General features: G+C 54.9%; 1 long non-coding RNA gene across 1 annotated transcript; it reads left to right on the top strand.

Moving 5' to 3' along the window:
- The first annotated feature begins 378 nt into the window (after positions 1-378).
- Positions 379-17,030, top strand: LOC144736220 (uncharacterized). Its single transcript, XR_013588738.1, has 2 exons — positions 379-648; positions 16,868-17,030. It is a non-coding gene; the product is annotated as an uncharacterized LOC144736220 (long non-coding RNA).
- The last annotated feature ends 510 nt before the right edge of the window (positions 17,031-17,540 follow it).

The following is a 17,540-nucleotide window of genomic DNA, read 5'->3' as shown; positions in this document are numbered from 1 at the left end:
ACACACACGAACACACACACGAACACACACACACGTACACACACACGTGAACACACACACACGAACACACACACACGTACACACACACGAACACACACACGAACACACACACACGTACACACACACGTGAACACACACACACGAACACACACACACGTACACACACACGAACACACACACGAACACACACACACGTACACACACACGTGAACACACACACACGAACACACACACACGTACACACACACGAACACACACACGAACACACACACACGTACACACACACACGCGTGCTTAGAGATTGGACAGTACAGGTGGTGTCACCCTCCCGCCTCTGCTGAGAGGGGTAGGTGGCACGAGGGGTGGGTGGGGGGGGATAGGGGCTATAAGAGAGACAAAGACGGAAAGGGACTTTGATTGACAGGAGACAGAGGACGAATCGCAGGTGGGGGTCCCCATTCCGCAGCTGCTGAAGTCACGAGACCCCCACCCCAAATAGTTCAGCTGATGAGAGGGCATCGGGAGGGCATTGAAGGGGCATTGAAGGGGCATTGAAGGGGCATTGAAGGGGCATTGAAGGGGCATTGAGAAGGCAAGGACGGCACCATGGACGGGGAATTAAGCAACGGATCCGAGGGACGACTGCAGGTATGTGCACGGGTGTGTGTGTGTAGATGTGTGTGTGTATATGTGTGTAGATGTGTGTGTATGTATGTAGATGTGTGTGTATGTAGATGTGTGTGTGTAGATTGTGTGTGTGTGGATGTGTGTGTGGATGTGTGTGTGTGTAGATGTGTGTGTGTAGATGTGTGTGTGGATGTGTGTGTATGTAGATGTGTGTATGTGTAGATGTGTGTGTGTAGATGTGTGTGTGTAGATGTGTGTGTGAGGAGATATGTGTGTGTGTACATGTGTGTGTAGATGTGTGTGTATATGTGTGTGTAGATGTGTGTTTGTAGATGTGTGTGTGTAGATGTGTGTGTGTGTAGATGTGTGTGTGTGTAGATGTGCGTGTGTAGATGTGTGTGTGTAGATGTGTGTGTGTAGATGTGTGTGTGTAGATGTGTGTGTGTAGATGTGTGTGTGTGTAGATGTGTGTGTGTAGATGTGTGTGTGTGTAGATGTGTGTGTGTAGATGTGCGTGTGTAAATGTGCGTATGTAGATGTGTGTGTGTAGATGTGTGTGTAGATGTGTGTGTGTAGATATGTGTGTGTGTACATGTGTGTGTAGATGTGTGTGTGTACATGTGTGTGTAGATGTGTGTGTAGATGTGAGTGTGTGTGTGTAGATGTGTTTAGATGTGTGTGTGTAGATGTGAGTGTGTGTGTGTAGATATGTGTGTGTGTACATGTGTGTGTAGATGTGTGTGTGTACATGTGTGTGTAGATGTGTGTGTAGATGTGAGTGTGTGTGTGTAGATGTGTTTAGATGTGTGTGTGTAGATGTGAGTGTGTGTGTGTAGATGTGTGTGTGTGTAGATGTGTATGTAGATGTGTGTGTAGATGTGAGTTTGTGTGAACGGGCACGACACGGGCTAGAGAAGAGATGGAGCTGATGCGGTTACGAAAGGACGTGGAGCTGAGCGGACTTGCCGATGAGCGGTACCAGCGGTGTCAAGATCGACCTCTGCGTAGGAGGCTCGTGAAGGACGCTGCTACTGGGCAGTTGGAGGCAGTCGCCCTCCAGCAAAAACGGGGGGCAGAGTGGAGCGACGCTCACAACAGCGAGCGGAGCGCCGGGCGGATAAAGTGCAGCACGTTTGCACAGTAGGGGGGTACAGCTGGTGGTGCATCTACCGGTCATCTCAGGCAGCCGACCGATGGCACCTGCTGGGTCTGTCCCGTGACCTCCTCCTCCTCCTCCTCTAAGCGAGCCTTCGGACACTTCACGTGGCCTCAATGTGCACCTAGCCTGGCACAGGCGCTGTTGATGACCTCACAGTCGCTTAGTGGTGAAAGGCGTGCATTGGTATTGGAGTGTGTGTACAGATGTGTGTTGATGTGAGTGTGTGTACAGGTGTGTATCGGTGTCTTTAGAGGTTTGATAGCCTTAACAACCTGTTGAGGCTGTACGGGGGAGCTTTATCTTTGTATATATTAGGTCGACTCAGCCTCACATGAGTGCCTGGTGCTGCGTGGAGTTAACATCGCCACTGGGGAGACAAAGGCGGCCGGGCGTGGTGGCTGGCCACCCACCCCCTCGTGTGCCGTGCGGGCCTTCAAACATGCTACTCGCTAACAGCACTTGCCCCAACAGCCTGTCCAGGCTATACGGGGGATCTTTGTATTTGTCTTTGTGTGTAGGAGTGCCTGGTGTAGTGACTAAACCACGGCAAGTTGCCACAGGCCTGTCCCGTGACCGACACAGCAGCGAACCTTTACACGCTTAACGCGCCGTTCTCGAATGTGCACCTAGCCTGGCACAGGCGCCCTGGTCACTTTGCCAACCGCTCACGTGGTGGGTTTGTGCGTCTGCGTTTTGGGGTTGCGTGCAGCGTACGGAGATTTTGCTTTGGGTGGAGCTGTACGGGGCAGAGCTCCGGAAAATAACCCCTTTTCCTGAGCTGAGAAATTTTGATCAGCTCTCCGCGTTTGTGTCGCGTGGCATCTGCGGGGAGCGGTGGCGCAGTGGTGAGCGCAATACGAAGCCCCGGCGACGAACGCCTGGAACCGGTCCGGCGGCCTCCCCTAGGTCGACTCAGCCTCAACTGAGTGCAGAGAACGTGGCGCGCGGTGTGCGTGGGGGGGAGGCGTTCAAGGCGTGATGTCCACGCGCCGCCTCTTCATAGGTGTTGCGTGGTGTGGTGAACATACCGCGTGCTTCTTGTCGATGGCGGTACGTGATTGTTGAATCCGTCTGTGCGGAGCTGTGAGGGTTAACCCCATCCCCCCCTCCCTGCCTTCGTCGTTCTCCCGGCTTTCCTGGGTTTCGTATAAACGCGCTTTCACGACTGCGAGCGAGATGGACATCGTGCACGTTGGCCCTGACACACCCACGATGTCATCACCAGAGCGAGTAAGTAGCATCTATGTTTCATGATACTGGTAGGAACCAAGTGGACCAGACCACCAATAGATTATACTGGTAGGAACGAAGTGGACCAGACCACCAATAGATTATATCGTCCGTCCGTCCGTCCGTGTATCAACATCGACCCCTACTGCAAACACTTGGCAGGACCCTACAAAAACCTTTTGACTCAGTGGGGCTTTCCTGGCTTAACAAGTGTAATAATACATTATGTTTATATTATTTGGTTATTCGTTCCTACCAGCCCACCCCGCAGGGTCCTGTTATCGTCCGTCCGTCCGTCCGTGTATCAACATCGCCCCCTACTGCAAACACTTGCCAGGACCCGACAAAAACCTTTTGACTCAGTGGGGCTTTCCTGGCTTAACAAGTGTAATAATACATTATGTTTATATTATTTGGTTATTCGTTCCTACCAGCCCACCCCGCAGGGTCCTGTTATCGTCCGTCCGTCCGTCCGTGTATCAACATCGCCCCCTACTGCAAACACTTGCCAGGACCCGACAAAAACCTTTTGACTCAGGTCCTGTATCGAAGAGGGGTGATGGGCCATTAACATCAATCTGCGTGGTGCGCGCGCGCGCGCGTGTATAAATATTTGTTGTCAAATTGTCATAGCGATATGAGTCCGTACAAGTTTACGCGTGCGTGTGTGTGTGTGCGTGTGTGTGTGTGCGTGTGTGTGTGCGTGTGTGCGTGTGTGTGTGCGTGTGTGCGTGTGTGTGTGCGTGGGTGCGTGTGTGTGTATGCGTGTGTGTGTGTATATGTGGGGTGGGTGGTGGGTGTCCTTCATAGGCGCTAATCGCTCACAGCACTTGCCCCTAAAGTCTCCGAAGGCTACGCGTGGGACCTTTGTCTTTGTCGTGGGTGGGTGTATGTAGAGGGGGGGGGGACAAAGACAAAGATCCCCCGTGTAGCTTCAACAGACCGTTGGGGCAAGTGCTGTTAGCGAGGGGCACCTGTGGAGTGGTGGCATAGTGGTGAGCGCTGCGCGCTACGAACCCCGCCACCCGAGTTCGATTCCCGCTCAAGGCCAACACCAGTGACGATTATTTTAACCGGTCATGGGCCTCCCCTAAGTCGACTCAGCCTCAAATGAGTACCTGCTCCGGTGTGTAAACATCGCCACCGGGGAGAAAAAGGCGGCCGGGGGTGGTGCTGGCCACCCACCCCCTCGTGTGCCACAGTGCCGGCCTTCATAGGTGCTACTCGCTAACAGCACTTGCCCCAACAGTCTGTTAAGGCTACACGGGGGATCTTTGCCTTTGCTTTGCCTACATACGTAGAGATGAGTGTGTCCGTGTGGCAGGTCGACTCAGTGTCAAACTGAGTTCGTGTACCCCAGAGGTCGCAACCGGGTACCCGATACCCGTACCCTACCCGATACCCGGCTACCCGTACCCGGCCGGGTACGGGTACGGGTAGCCGTTTGCGACCCTGGTGCGGCCGGGTACGGGTACGGGTAGGCCGTGAGTCACTGGTGAGTAACCGTTTGTCACTCATTTCGGGTAAGGTACGGGTACGGGTAGGGAACGGGACGGGTACGGGTAGGGAACGGGTACCCGTACCCGGCCGGGGTGACGGGTGATTGGTACTGAATGCTTGCACTGTGAGACAGAGAGAGATTGGGGTGGCGGGGGTGTGTGTAGGAACTCACGTACCAAAGGACGCAGCTTGTAGAATGTAAAGCCTCTACATCATCATCAGCACACAGATGAGTAGAGGCATCACAAAGCAACAGAGTTACACCACGTGACCCAGTTATAGCACCGGTCATACGGGCACAAGCTCAACCGTACTTTTACAAATGTAAATCATCGGAGAGCACACTGCATTCGTGCTACACAGAGAGTACGGGTTGTGATGATTTTTTTGTTCTATGAGACATCTCCTTTACCAGTGGCAAAATATAGTAGTAGGTTTATACCCCTTCAACTGGTACAAAAACTGACACCTTTATACAAGGCATCGTGTTTGCAATAGCCACAACACAAGCAGTCAAAATGCAAACAAAAAGAAACAACTCTGATGATGAGCTGTCTCGGGTGTGGACCAATCAACTTCAAGGACAGTGCATATCATTATCATCATCAGAGTTTCTTTTTGTTTGCATTTGACTGCTTGTGTTGTGGTTATTGCAAACATGATGCCTTGTATAAAGGTGTCAGTTTTGTACCAGTTGAAAGGGTAAAAACCTACTACTAGATTTTTTTGTTGTTTAAAAATAATCATCAGACTACAGAGTGCTGCTACTGGCTGTAGTGCTGCTACTGGCTGTAGTGCTGTAGTGCTGCTACGGGCTGTAGTGCTGCTACTGGCTGTAGTGCTGCTACGGGCTGTAGTGCTGCTACTGGCTGTAGTGCTGTAGGGCTGTAGTGATGCTACTGGCTGTAGTGCTGCTACGGGCTGTAGTGATGCTACTGACTGTAGTGCTGCTACTGACTGTAGTGCTGCTACGGGCTGTAGTGCTGCTACGGGCTGTAGTGCTGTAGTGCTGCTACGGGCTGTAGTGCTGCTACGGGCTGTAGTGCTGTAGTGCTGCTACTGGCTGTAGTGCTGCTACTGGCTGTAGTGCTGTAGTGCTGCTACTGGCTGTAGTGCTGCTACGGGCTGTAGTGCTGTAGTGCTGCTACTGGCTGTAGTGCTGCTACTGGCTGTAGTGCTGCTACGGGCTGTAGTGCTGTAGTGCTGCTACTGGCTGTAGTGCTGCTACTGGCTGTAGTGCTGCTACTGGCTGTAGTGCTGCTACGGGCTGTAGTGCTGTAGTGCTGCTACTGGCTGTAGTGCTGCTACTGACTGTAGTGCTGCTACGGGCTGTAGTGCTGTAGTGCTGCTACGGGCTGTAGTGCTGCTACGGGCTGTAGTGCTGTAGTGCTGCTACTGGCTGTAGTGCTGCTACTGGCTGTAGTGCTGTAGTGCTGCTACTGGCTGTAGTGCTGCTACTGGCTGTAGTGCTGCTACGGGCTGTAGTGCTGTAGTGCTGCTACTGGCTGTAGTGCTGCTACTGGCTGTAGTGCTGCTACTGGCTGTAGTGCTGTAGTGCTGCTACTGGCTGTAGTGCTGCTACGGGCTGTAGTGCTGCTACGGGCTGTAGTGCTGTAGTGCTGCTACTGGCTGTAGTGCTGCTACGGGCTGTAGTGCTGCTACTGGCTGTAGTGCTGCTACTGGCTGTAGTGCTGTAGTGCTGCTACGGGCTGTAGTGCTGCTACTGGCTGTAGTGCTGCTACTGGCTGTAGTGCTGTAGTGCTGCTACTGGCTGTAGTGCTGCTACTGGCTGTAGTGCTGCTACGGGCTGTAGTGCTGTAGTGCTGCTACGGGCTGTAGTGCTGCTACTGGCTGTAGTGCTGCTACTGGCTGTAGTGCTGTAGTGCTGCTACGGGCTGTAGTGCTGCTACTGGCTGTAGTGCTGTAGTGCTGCTACTGGCTGTAGTGCTGCTACGGGCTGTAGTGCTGTAGTGCTGCTACGGGCTGTAGTGCTGCTACTGGCTGTAGTGCTGTAGTGCTGCTACTGGCTGTAGTGCTGCTACTGGCTGTAGTGCTGTAGTGCTGCTACTGGCTGTAGTGCTGCTACGGGCTGTAGTGCTGCTACTGGCTGTAGTGCTGTAGTGCTGCTACGGGCTGTAGTGCTGCTACGGGCTGTAGTGCTGCTACTGGCTGTAGTGCTGTAGTGCTGCTACGGGCTGTAGTGCTGCTACGGGCTGTAGTGCTGCTACTGGCTGTAGTGCTGTAGTGCTGCTACGGGCTGTAGTGCTGCTACTGGCTGTAGTGCTGTAGTGCTGCTACTGACTGTAGTGCTGCTACTGGCTGTAGTGCTGTAGTGCTGCTACGGGCTGTAATGCTGCTACTGGCTGTAGTGCTGTAGGGCTGTAGTGATGCTACGGGCTGTAGTGCTGTAGGGCTGTAGTGCTGCTACTGGCTGTAGTGCTGCTACTGGCTGTAGTGCTGTAGTGCTGTAGGGCTGTAGTGCTGCTACGGACTGTAGTGCTGCTACGGGCTGTAGTGCTGTAGGGCTGTAGTGCTGCTACGAGCTGTAGTGCTGCTACTGGCTGTAGTGCTGTAGTGATGCTACTGACTGTAGTGCTGCTACTGGCTGTAGTGCTGTAGTGCTTCTACTGGCTGTAGTGCTGTAGGGCTGTAGTGATGCTACTGGCTGTAGTGCTGCTACGGGCTGTAGTGATGCTACTGACTGTAGTGCTGCTACGGGCTGTAGTGCTGTAGGGCTGTAGTGCTGCTACGAGCTGTAGTGCTGCTACTGGCTGTAGTGCTGTAGTGATGCTACTGACTGTAGTGCTGCTACTGGCTGTAGTGCTGTAGTGCTTCTACTGGCTGTAGTGCTGTAGGGCTGTAGTGCTGCTACTGGCTGTAGTGCTGTAGGGCTGTAGTGCTGCTACTGGCTGTAGTGCTGCTACGGGCTGTAGTGCTGCTACTGGCTGTAGTGCTGTAGTGCTGCTACTGGCTGTAGTGCTGCTACTGACTGTAGTGCTGTAGTGCTGTAGTGCTGTAGTGCTGTAGGGCTGTAGTGCTGCTACTGGCTGTAGTGCTGCTACGGGCTGTAGTGCTGCTACGGGCTGTAGTGCTGCTACGGACTGTAGTGCTGCTACGGGCTGTAGTGCTGCTACGGGCTGTAGTGCTGCTACGGGCTGTAGTGCTGCTAACGGCTGTAGTGCTGTAGTGCTGCTACTGGCTGTAGTGCTGTAGGGCTGTAGTGCTGCTACTGGCTGTAGTGCTGCTACTGGCTGTAGTGCTGCTAACGGCTGTAGTGCTGTAGTGCTGCTACTGGCTGTAGTGCTGTAGTGCTGTAGTGCTGCTACTGGCTGTAGTGCTGTAGGGCTGTAGTGCTGCTACTGGCTGTAGTGCTGCTACGGGCTGCAAGGTTACAGACTGCGTGCTATGACGCTATGACGTAGGGCTGCCCGCGATTGACGTACTAGTCGCGTGTGCACCTTGTGGACGAGGGGGGGGGGGTCACACACGGGCACCGCCCCCACGTGCGTGTGTGCGTGTGTGTGTGTGCGTGTGTGTGTGTGCGTGTGTGTGTGTGCGTGTGTGCGTGTGTGTGTGTGCGTGTGTGTGTGTGCGTGGTGTGTGCGTGTGTGTCTGTGCGTGTCTGTGTGTGTGTCTGTGTGTGTGTGTCTGTGCGTGTGTGTCTGTGCGTGTGTGCGTGTGTGTGTGTGCGTGTGCGTGTGTGCGTGTGTGTGCGTGTGTGTGTGTGCGTGTGTGCGTGTGTGTGTGTGCGTGTGTGCGTGTGTGTGTGTGCGTGTGTGCGTGTGTGTGCGTGTGTGTGTGCGCGTGTGTGTGTGCGTGTGTGCGTGTGTGTGTGTGCGTGTGTGCGTGCGTGTCTGTGTGTGTCTGTGTGTGTGTGTCTGTGCGTGTGTGTGTGTGCGTGTGTGCGTGTGTGTGCGTGTGCGCGTGTGCGCGTGTGCGTGTGTGTGTGCGTGTGTGCGTGTGCGTGTGTGTCTGTGCGCGTGTGCGCGTGTGCGCGTGTGTGCGTGTGTGTAGGTGCTCGCTAACAGCACTTGCCCCTACAGTCTGTTAAGGCTATACGGGGGATCTTTGTATCTTTGTGTGTGTGTGCGCGCGTGGCCACGAATATATGAGCCTGTCCTGGATCTCCCCTAGGTCGACTCAGCCTAAAATGCTGGCTATCTGTCTCGGTGTACACAGGCTGGTACAGCAGGTGCTGTTAGCGAGCACCTATTTAGGCACACAATCCAGGGGTATGGGGCCGTCCATAAATGACGTCACGCACCTACGGGGGGAGGGGGGGTGGTCAGAGATTTGTGACGATGTGTGACGAGGGAGGGGGGGGGAAAGAAATGTGACGTCACATCAAAATGCGCAACTTTAAATAAATATATACAACACGTTCTACTTAATTAAATATACTTTTTAATAAATGTTTTCTCCTACAACATCAGAGTGCAGCGCCACATTAAATACGCGCTACAATGACAATAGTTTAAAGAGATTTGAAGCATGTTTTTTTTTTGGGGGGGGGGGGGGCAGAGCTTTGTGACGTCATATTTGAGGGGGGGGTGCTGACTTTTGTGGGTCAAAAATTGTCCAAAATCGCGTGACGTCATTTATGGACGCCCCCCACCCCCCCCCATACTCTTTGGTTCTTTCGGTAAAGTCACGTGGGTTTCAAATAGAATTCATCACGACGTTTCGGGCGCAACACACAAAGCGTCCGTCGTCAGGTGACTTTGCCGAAAGAACTCAGGAGTATGGATTGTGAGTGCCAGGACCCCTCCCGGCCGCCTTTGTCTCCCCATCATTGAGGGACCCTGCTGGGGGCAGGCATGAGGGTGGAGAGGGGGGGTGACGGCTTCGAAACCGGTTCAGCTGTTCGCCACCGACGATGACCGTGAACAGGAATTGAACCGCTCCTGACGAGCTGGGCGGGGCTTATGCGCGAGTGGGCGGGGCATAGGCGTGAGTAGGCGGGGCTTATGCGTGAGTAGGCGGGGCATATGCGTGAGTAGGCGGAGCCTAGGCGTTGGTGAGGCCGATGCGTGAGTGAGCGGGGGGGTGCAGCCTGTGCACGAGTGGGCGGGGCCCTATGCACGAGTGGGCGGGGCCTCTGCGTGGATGGGCGGGGCCCTGTGCACGAGTAGGCGGAGCCTCTGCGTTGGTGAGGCCGATGCGTGAGTGAGCGGGGTGGAGCCTGTGCACGAGTGGGCGGGGCCTCTGCGTGGGTGGGCGGGGCCTTATGCACGAGTGGGCGGGACCTCTGCGTGGGTGGGCGGGGGCCTATGCACGAGTAGGCGGAGCCTGTGCGTGGGGTCTCTGCGTGAGTGGGCGGGGTCTCCTCGCGGATGGGCGGGGCCTGCAATGACGTAACCACGAGGGGGGGGGGAGGAGGAGAGTGCGATCAAAGGTCGCGCACGCGCCGTGATTGGAGCGCGCGCTCCGGTGACGTTGAACCGCAATGCCCCTTAGTGCCCCGTAATGCCCCTTAGTGCCCCGTAATGCCCTACAAAGTACGCAGTGTACCATATATACAGGTCGTCAAGCCGTCACAATAGCTCAGTTGCTTCAATGCCCCCCCCCTCCGGACCCCAAATTGTCTTATCAATTCACCCCCCCCCTAACCACCCATACCCCACTATGAGACATCTCCTTTACCAGTGGCAAAATATAGTAATAGGTTTTTACCCTTTCAACTGGTACAAAAACTGACACCTTTCTACAAGGCACCATGTTTGCAATAACCACAACACAAGCAGTCAAAATGCAAACAAAAAGAAACAACTCTGATGATGATAATGATATGCACTGTCCTTGAAGTTGATTGGTCCACACCCGAGACAGCTTTTCTTAGAGCCTAGTCTCTATTGGCGTTGGACCAGATGACGCCATCTGGTCCAACTGTAAATACTCTCCCATCTCTCTCATGCAGCACCCCGCGTGTGCAAATTATTGCCCTGTGACACCACGCACACTTCACCACGCCCTATACCACAGGTGGTCTGTGTTGTCGTCTCGCTGTGGTCTGGGGTCTGTTGTTGTTGTTTTGCTGCCTTGCCCAGGTTTGCATTTAGCGTTGGAACATCGACCGAAATTCCCTTTGCGCTTATGCAATTTCTACTTGCGCGGTCGACTTCATTTCTAATTGTTTCCGGTGACTCGCTTATCTCTTCTCCACTTTGCACCACCTATCGTTGTCTCTTGTTGTTGTTGTTGTTGTCCTGTGAACAAAGAGCTTCACAGCTCTTCGGATTCCTCCTGAGGTCCAAACAAACATTCCGATTCGCCCGAACTCCACCGCCACCACCACCACCAATGCCCTCTCCGCAAGGTCTTGCGTGTGCGGCAGAGGTCGCAACCGGGTACCCGAAACCCGGCTACCCGTACCATCACCACCACCATAACCACCACCATCACAGCACCACCACCACAGCACCATCACCATCACAGCACCACCACCTCACCACCACCACCACCACAGCACCACCACCACAGCACCACCACCACAGCACCACCACCACAGCACCACCACCACAGCACCACCACCATCACAGCACCACCACAGCACCACCACCACATCACCACCACCACATCACCACAGCACCACCACCACCACATCACCACCATCACCACCACCACCACATCACCACCACCACAGCACCACCACCACAGCAACACCACCAGCACCACCACCATCACCACAGCACCACCACATCACCACAGCACCACCACCACCACAGCACCACCACCATCACCACCACCACACCACCACCACCACATCACCACCACCACCACCACACCACCACACCACCACCACACCACCACCACAGCACCATCACCACAGCACCATCACCACCCCCACTGCGTGTGGAGAGAGAGGAGAGGGGGGGGGTGAGAACGAGGAGGGGGGAGGGAGGTAGAGGGGGGTGGAGGGTGGAGGATGGAGGGGGGGAGGAGCAGGGGGGGGTTGGAGGGGGGAGGAGCGGGAGGATGGAGGGGGGGGTGAGGTAGGGGGGGATGGAGGAGAGGGGGGGATGTGCTGCGAGTAGCGGATTCGGTGCCTGTCCCGTATCATCATCACTCGGCAGCCAACCGGGATCGCCATTTCTCCCCCCCCCCCGTCCCATCACCACCCATCATCCTCCTTGGGTGCGCAGTGAGTGTTAGTCCGGTGTGTGAGGACGCGGTGTGCCATCATTTAAAACAAAAAAAAATCACCACCATCATAACGGTCGTTACCATCAACCCCCACCACCATCATCATCATCGTCGCGATCCGCTGGTTAATATATTACGCAGCGATGTGCGCTTAACATTTCCGTTGCTGCTGCTGCTGCTGTTTGTTTGCCACTGCCTTGTGCGTTTGTGCCTTAATAGGTGCTCGCGAAACGGGGCTTGCTGTTGTTACAGCCTCTGTGATTCAATAGCAGCAGCAGCAGCATCAGCTGTTGGCGCGTTCTCTCTGTTAAGACTGCGTTTGGTTTCATCAGCGGGGGTTGTGTTGTTTTTTTAAATATTTCGCTGTGTAGCCTTGAATTCGGTGCTCGCCAGCGGAGCACGTTTGGTTATTCTGCAGTTTATATAATTCAAAAATTACCATCATCATCATCACCATCATCATCGTCGCCACCCACCGATTCGTGATCATGTGCATTCTAAGCTCGGCGTTATGAACTGCAACAGGGAAAAAAGAAAAAATCGTTAAACATTTAAATAGTCAATCATTCCTCTTCGTTGGATACTTCATCGCATCCATCGCCACAGTAGCACATCTCATCATCATCATGGTGGTGGTGGTGGCGATGATGATGATGGTGCCGTCCGTAGCCATCCATGCAGCAGCGCTGGTCCGTGTCGCGTAACGATGGAGATGGTAGTGCAGGTGATGATGATGATGGTGGTGGTGATGATGGTCCCGTGTTTGCGAGCATCTGTTCCGCTTCTGTCGCGGCTGCTGCCGTCGTCTTTATAAGGACATCCTCTTCACCAGGCAAGGCTGTTCGTTCGTCTCTGATAAGCGTCGTCGTCATTCTATCGTCATTGTCCAATCGTCGTCATCATCATCATCAGCATCACATTCCTCATCCCATCAATATATTTGTTTCATTGGAAGCATCCAAGCGGCCTCTTTTATTTTAAAACCTCTTCAAACGCGCGCCGTGATTTTATTTTGGTTGCTCAGACTCAGCTGTTTCGTGTTACCACCACCACCACCGCCATCGCCACCACCATCAGCACCACCACCATCAGCACCACCACCAGCACCACCACCACCATCAGCACCGCCACCATCATCAGCACCGCCACCATCATCAGCAGCACCATCAGCACCGCCACCACCATCAGCACCACCACCACCACCATCAGCACCACCACCACCATCAGCACCACCACCACCACCATCAGCACCACCACCATCATCAGCACCACCACCACCATCAGCACCACCACCACCACCACCATTAGCACCACCACCACCATTAGCACCACCACCATCCACACCACCATCAGCACCATCCACACCACCATCAGCACCACCACCACCACCATCAGCACCACCACCACCAGCACCATCATCAGCACCACCATCAGCACCACCACCATTAGCACCACCACCATCAGCACCACCACCACCCCCATCAGTACCACCACCATCAGCACCACCACCACCATTAGCACCACCACCATCCACACCACCATCAGCACCACCACCACCATCAGCACCACCACCACCATCAGCACCACCACCACCACCACCACCATCAGCACCACCACCATCAGCACCACCACCATTAGCACCACCACCAGCACCACCACCATTAGCACCACCACCAGCACCACCATCAGCACCACCACCACCACCATCAGCACCACCACCACCATCAGCACCACCACCACCAGCACCACCACCACCAGCACCACCACCACCACCATCAGCACCACCACCACCATCAGCACCACCACCACCAGCACCATCATCAGCACCACCATCAGCACCACCACCACCACCATCATTACCACCACCACCACTACCACCATCAGTACCACCACCACCACCATCAGCACCACCACCACCATCAGCACCACCACCACCACCACCATTAGCACCACCACCATTAGCACCACCACCAACACCACCATCAGCACCACCACCATCAGCACCACCATCACCACCACCACCATCAGCACCACCATCAGCACCACCATCAGCACCACCACCACCACCATCAGCACCACCACCAGCACCACCACCACCATCAGCACCACCACCACCATCAGCACCACCACCACCATCAGCACCATCAGCACCACCACCATCAGCACCATCACCACCACCATCAGCACCGCCACCACCATCAGCAGCACCATCAGCACCACCACCATCAGCACCACCACCACCATCAGCACCACCACCACCATCAGCACCACCATCAGCACCACCACCATCAGCACCATCAGCACCACCACCACCATCAGCACCACCACCACCATCAGCACCACCATCAGCACCACCACCACCACCACCACCATCAGCACCACCACCACCACCATCAGCACCACCACCACCACCATCAGCACCACCACCACCACCATTAGCACCACCATTAGCACCACCACCAACACCACCATCAGCACCACCACCATCAGCACCACCATCATCACCACCACCACCACCACCATCAGCACCACCATCAGCACCACCATCAGCACCACCACCATCAGCACCACCACCACCATCAGCACCACCACCATCAGCACCACCACCAACACCACCATCAGCACCACCACCACCATCAGCACCACCACCATCAGCACCACCACCACCATCAGCACCACCATCAGCACCACCACCGTCAGCACCATCACCACCACCATCAGCACCGCCACCACCATCAGCAGCACCATCAGCACCACCACCATCAGCACCACCACCACCATCAGCACCACCACCACCATCAGCACCACCACCATCAGCACCACCACCATCAGCACCACCACCACCATCAGCACCACCACCACCAGCACCACCACCAGCACCACCACCACCACCATCAGCACCACCACCATCAGCACCACCACCACCATCAGCACCACCACCATCAGCACCACCACCATCAGCACCACCACCACCATCAGCACCACCACCACCAGCACCACCACCAGCACCACCACCACCACCATCAGCACCACCACCATCAGCACCACCACCATCAGCACCACCACCACCAGCACCACCACCAGCACCACCACCACCACCATCAGCACCACCACCATCAGCACTATCATCACCACCACCTACAGCACCATCAGCACCATCATCACCACCACCATCAGCACCACCACCATCAGCACCATCATCACCACCACCATCAGCATCATCACCACCATCAGCACCATCATCACCACCACCACCACCATCAGCATCATCACCACCATCAGCACCATCATCACCACCATCATCATCATCATCAGCACCACCACCACCATCTGCAGCCACGCGGTGTCGACGCGCAGGCGGTTTGTGTGACGTTGCGTTCCGGGTGGTTTATCCGACATTCGACCAAGGCGGCCGTAAGAACGGCTTATAAATAACGATCTATTTAACGACTATCTATTTAATAACTATCTATTGAACAACTATCTATTTAACAACTATCTATTTAACAACTATCTATTTAACAACTATCTATTGAATAACTATCTATTTAACGACTATCTATTCAACAACGATCTATTTAACAACTATCTATTTAATAACTATTTAATAACTATCTATTTAATAACTATCTATTGAACAACTATCTATTTAATAACGATCTATTTAACAACTATCTATTTAACAACTATCTATTTAACAACTATCTATTGAACGACTATCTATTTAATAACTATTTAATAACTATCTATTGAACAACTATCTATTTAATAACGATCTCCCCTTCTCGTCCCCGACATGGGAATCTCCGGGGTCTGTGTGTATGTGGAGTAGACGGGGAAGAGAGATACGCTTGGAGGCAAAATCCGCCGGATCTGAATTGAATTCGCATTTCCTGGATCGACGTCGCATGCAACCATGGCTCGGATTGAGTCCACTTCCCGTGAGATCGAATCGCCACTGCCTGTGCCCGAACCGGGGTCGGGCTTGACGGGGATCGATGCGCGCCGGGGTCGCCTGGGGTGTAAGCAAGATCGAAGCGGCCGTCTTCGGGGAGCATCGAATGGCCCGGGGTGTGAGGTCGGATCTTTGTGGATTCGTGACGCGAGTGAATCGGTCGGATTCGGCTCGCGAGTGAATCGCGGGGATTGAATATCACCTGGCGTGTGACATCACGTGGCGTGTGACATCACCTGGTCTGTGACATCACGTGGCTTGTGGCATCACGTGGCGTGTGATATCACGTGGCTTGTGGCATCACGTGGCGTGTGACATCACGTGGGCTGTGTGGCATCACGTGGCATGTGACATCACCTGACCTGTGACATCACGTGGCCTGTGACATCACGTGGCCTGTGTGGATCACGTGGCCTGTGACATCACGTGGCCTGTGACATCACGTGGCGTGTGACATCACGTGGGCTGTGACATCACCTGGTCTGTGACATCACCTGGACTGTGGCATCACGTGGCCTGTGGCATCACCTGACCTGTGACATCACGTGGCCTGTGACATCACCTGGTCTGTGACATCACGTGGCTTGTGGCATCACGTGGCCTGTGACATCACGTGGCCTGTGTGCATCACGTGGCCTGTGACATCACCTGACCTGTGACATCACGTGGCCTGTGACATCACGTGGCCTGTGACATCACGTGGCTTGTGGCATCACGAGACGTGTGACATCACGTGGCCTGTGACATCACGTGGCCTGTGTGCATCACGTGGCCTGTGACATCACGTGGTCCGTGACATCACGTGGCCCGTGACATCACGTGGCCCGTGACATCACGTGGCCCGTGACATCACCTGACCCGTGGCATCACCTGACCTGTGACATCACGTGACCTGTGACATCACCTGACCTGTGACATCACCTGACCTGTGACATCACGTGGTCTGTGACATCACGTGGTCTGTGACATCACGTGGCCTGTGACATCACGTGGCCTGTGACATCACCTGACCTGTGACATCACGTGGTCTGTGACATCACGTGGTCTGTGACATCACCTGGACTGTGACATCACCTGACCTGTGACATCACGTGGCCTGTGACATCACCTGACCCGTGAGTGACCCGTACCTGGACTCAGACTGGACGTTTAATCTCGACGTGCCGATCCACTTTTGACGACCGGCCGGCTCTTCTCTGGGGCTGAGCCACCCACGCACGGCCTTTGATTCGGATTCATTCACCGTCGCACAGATCCAATCGCCCGCCGTGAAGATTGCATCGGAGCCGGTTTCCACCCGCACCGCGCGGCGCGCCGAGGCGTTCCCCGCGACCCCGGTCAGCTGTGCGTCGTCGCCTCGACGCTGAAACCCACCGCCGGAAACAGTTGGGATTTTTTTTTAGGTAAAACCTTCCCGTGGAGAAGAGATTGCGAGACGGAGAGAGAGAGCAGCCTTGAATATCGACACTTCAACAGCAGCATCGGCGTCAACAGGAGCAACTGCACCAGCAGGAGCAGCAGCAGTATCATCAACAGCAGCAGCAGCAGCAGTATCAGCATCAACAGGAGCAACTGCACCAGCAGGAGCAGCAGCAGTATCAACAGCAGCAGCGGCAAGAACAGCACCACTCGCACCAAAGGCAAATATATCCCCCCCCCCCCCCGTATAGCTTGTAGTAGAGTGTTGGTACAAGTGCCGTTGGCAAGCAGCACCTGCCAAGGCCGGCGCTGTGGCACGCGAGGGAGCGGTGGTGGCCAGCACCACGCCCGGCCGCCTTTGTCTCCCACCACCACCACCACCACCGGTGCCACAGCAGCAGCACCAGCGGCAGCAACGGAACAGGATCGAATTGGCGCGGCCGACGCTGAGGCTCGTCCTACTTGCTCCGCCGTCTCGGTCGCACGACGTCCACCCCGTCCCCTCTC

This window comes from Lampetra planeri, chromosome 59 (assembly GCF_965212315.1).
Source record: "Lampetra planeri chromosome 59, kcLamPlan1.2.h2, whole genome shotgun sequence".
In the NCBI taxonomy this organism is placed as follows: domain Eukaryota; kingdom Metazoa; phylum Chordata; class Hyperoartia; order Petromyzontiformes; family Petromyzontidae; genus Lampetra; species Lampetra planeri.
This window is presented reverse-complemented; position numbering and strand designations above follow the sequence as displayed.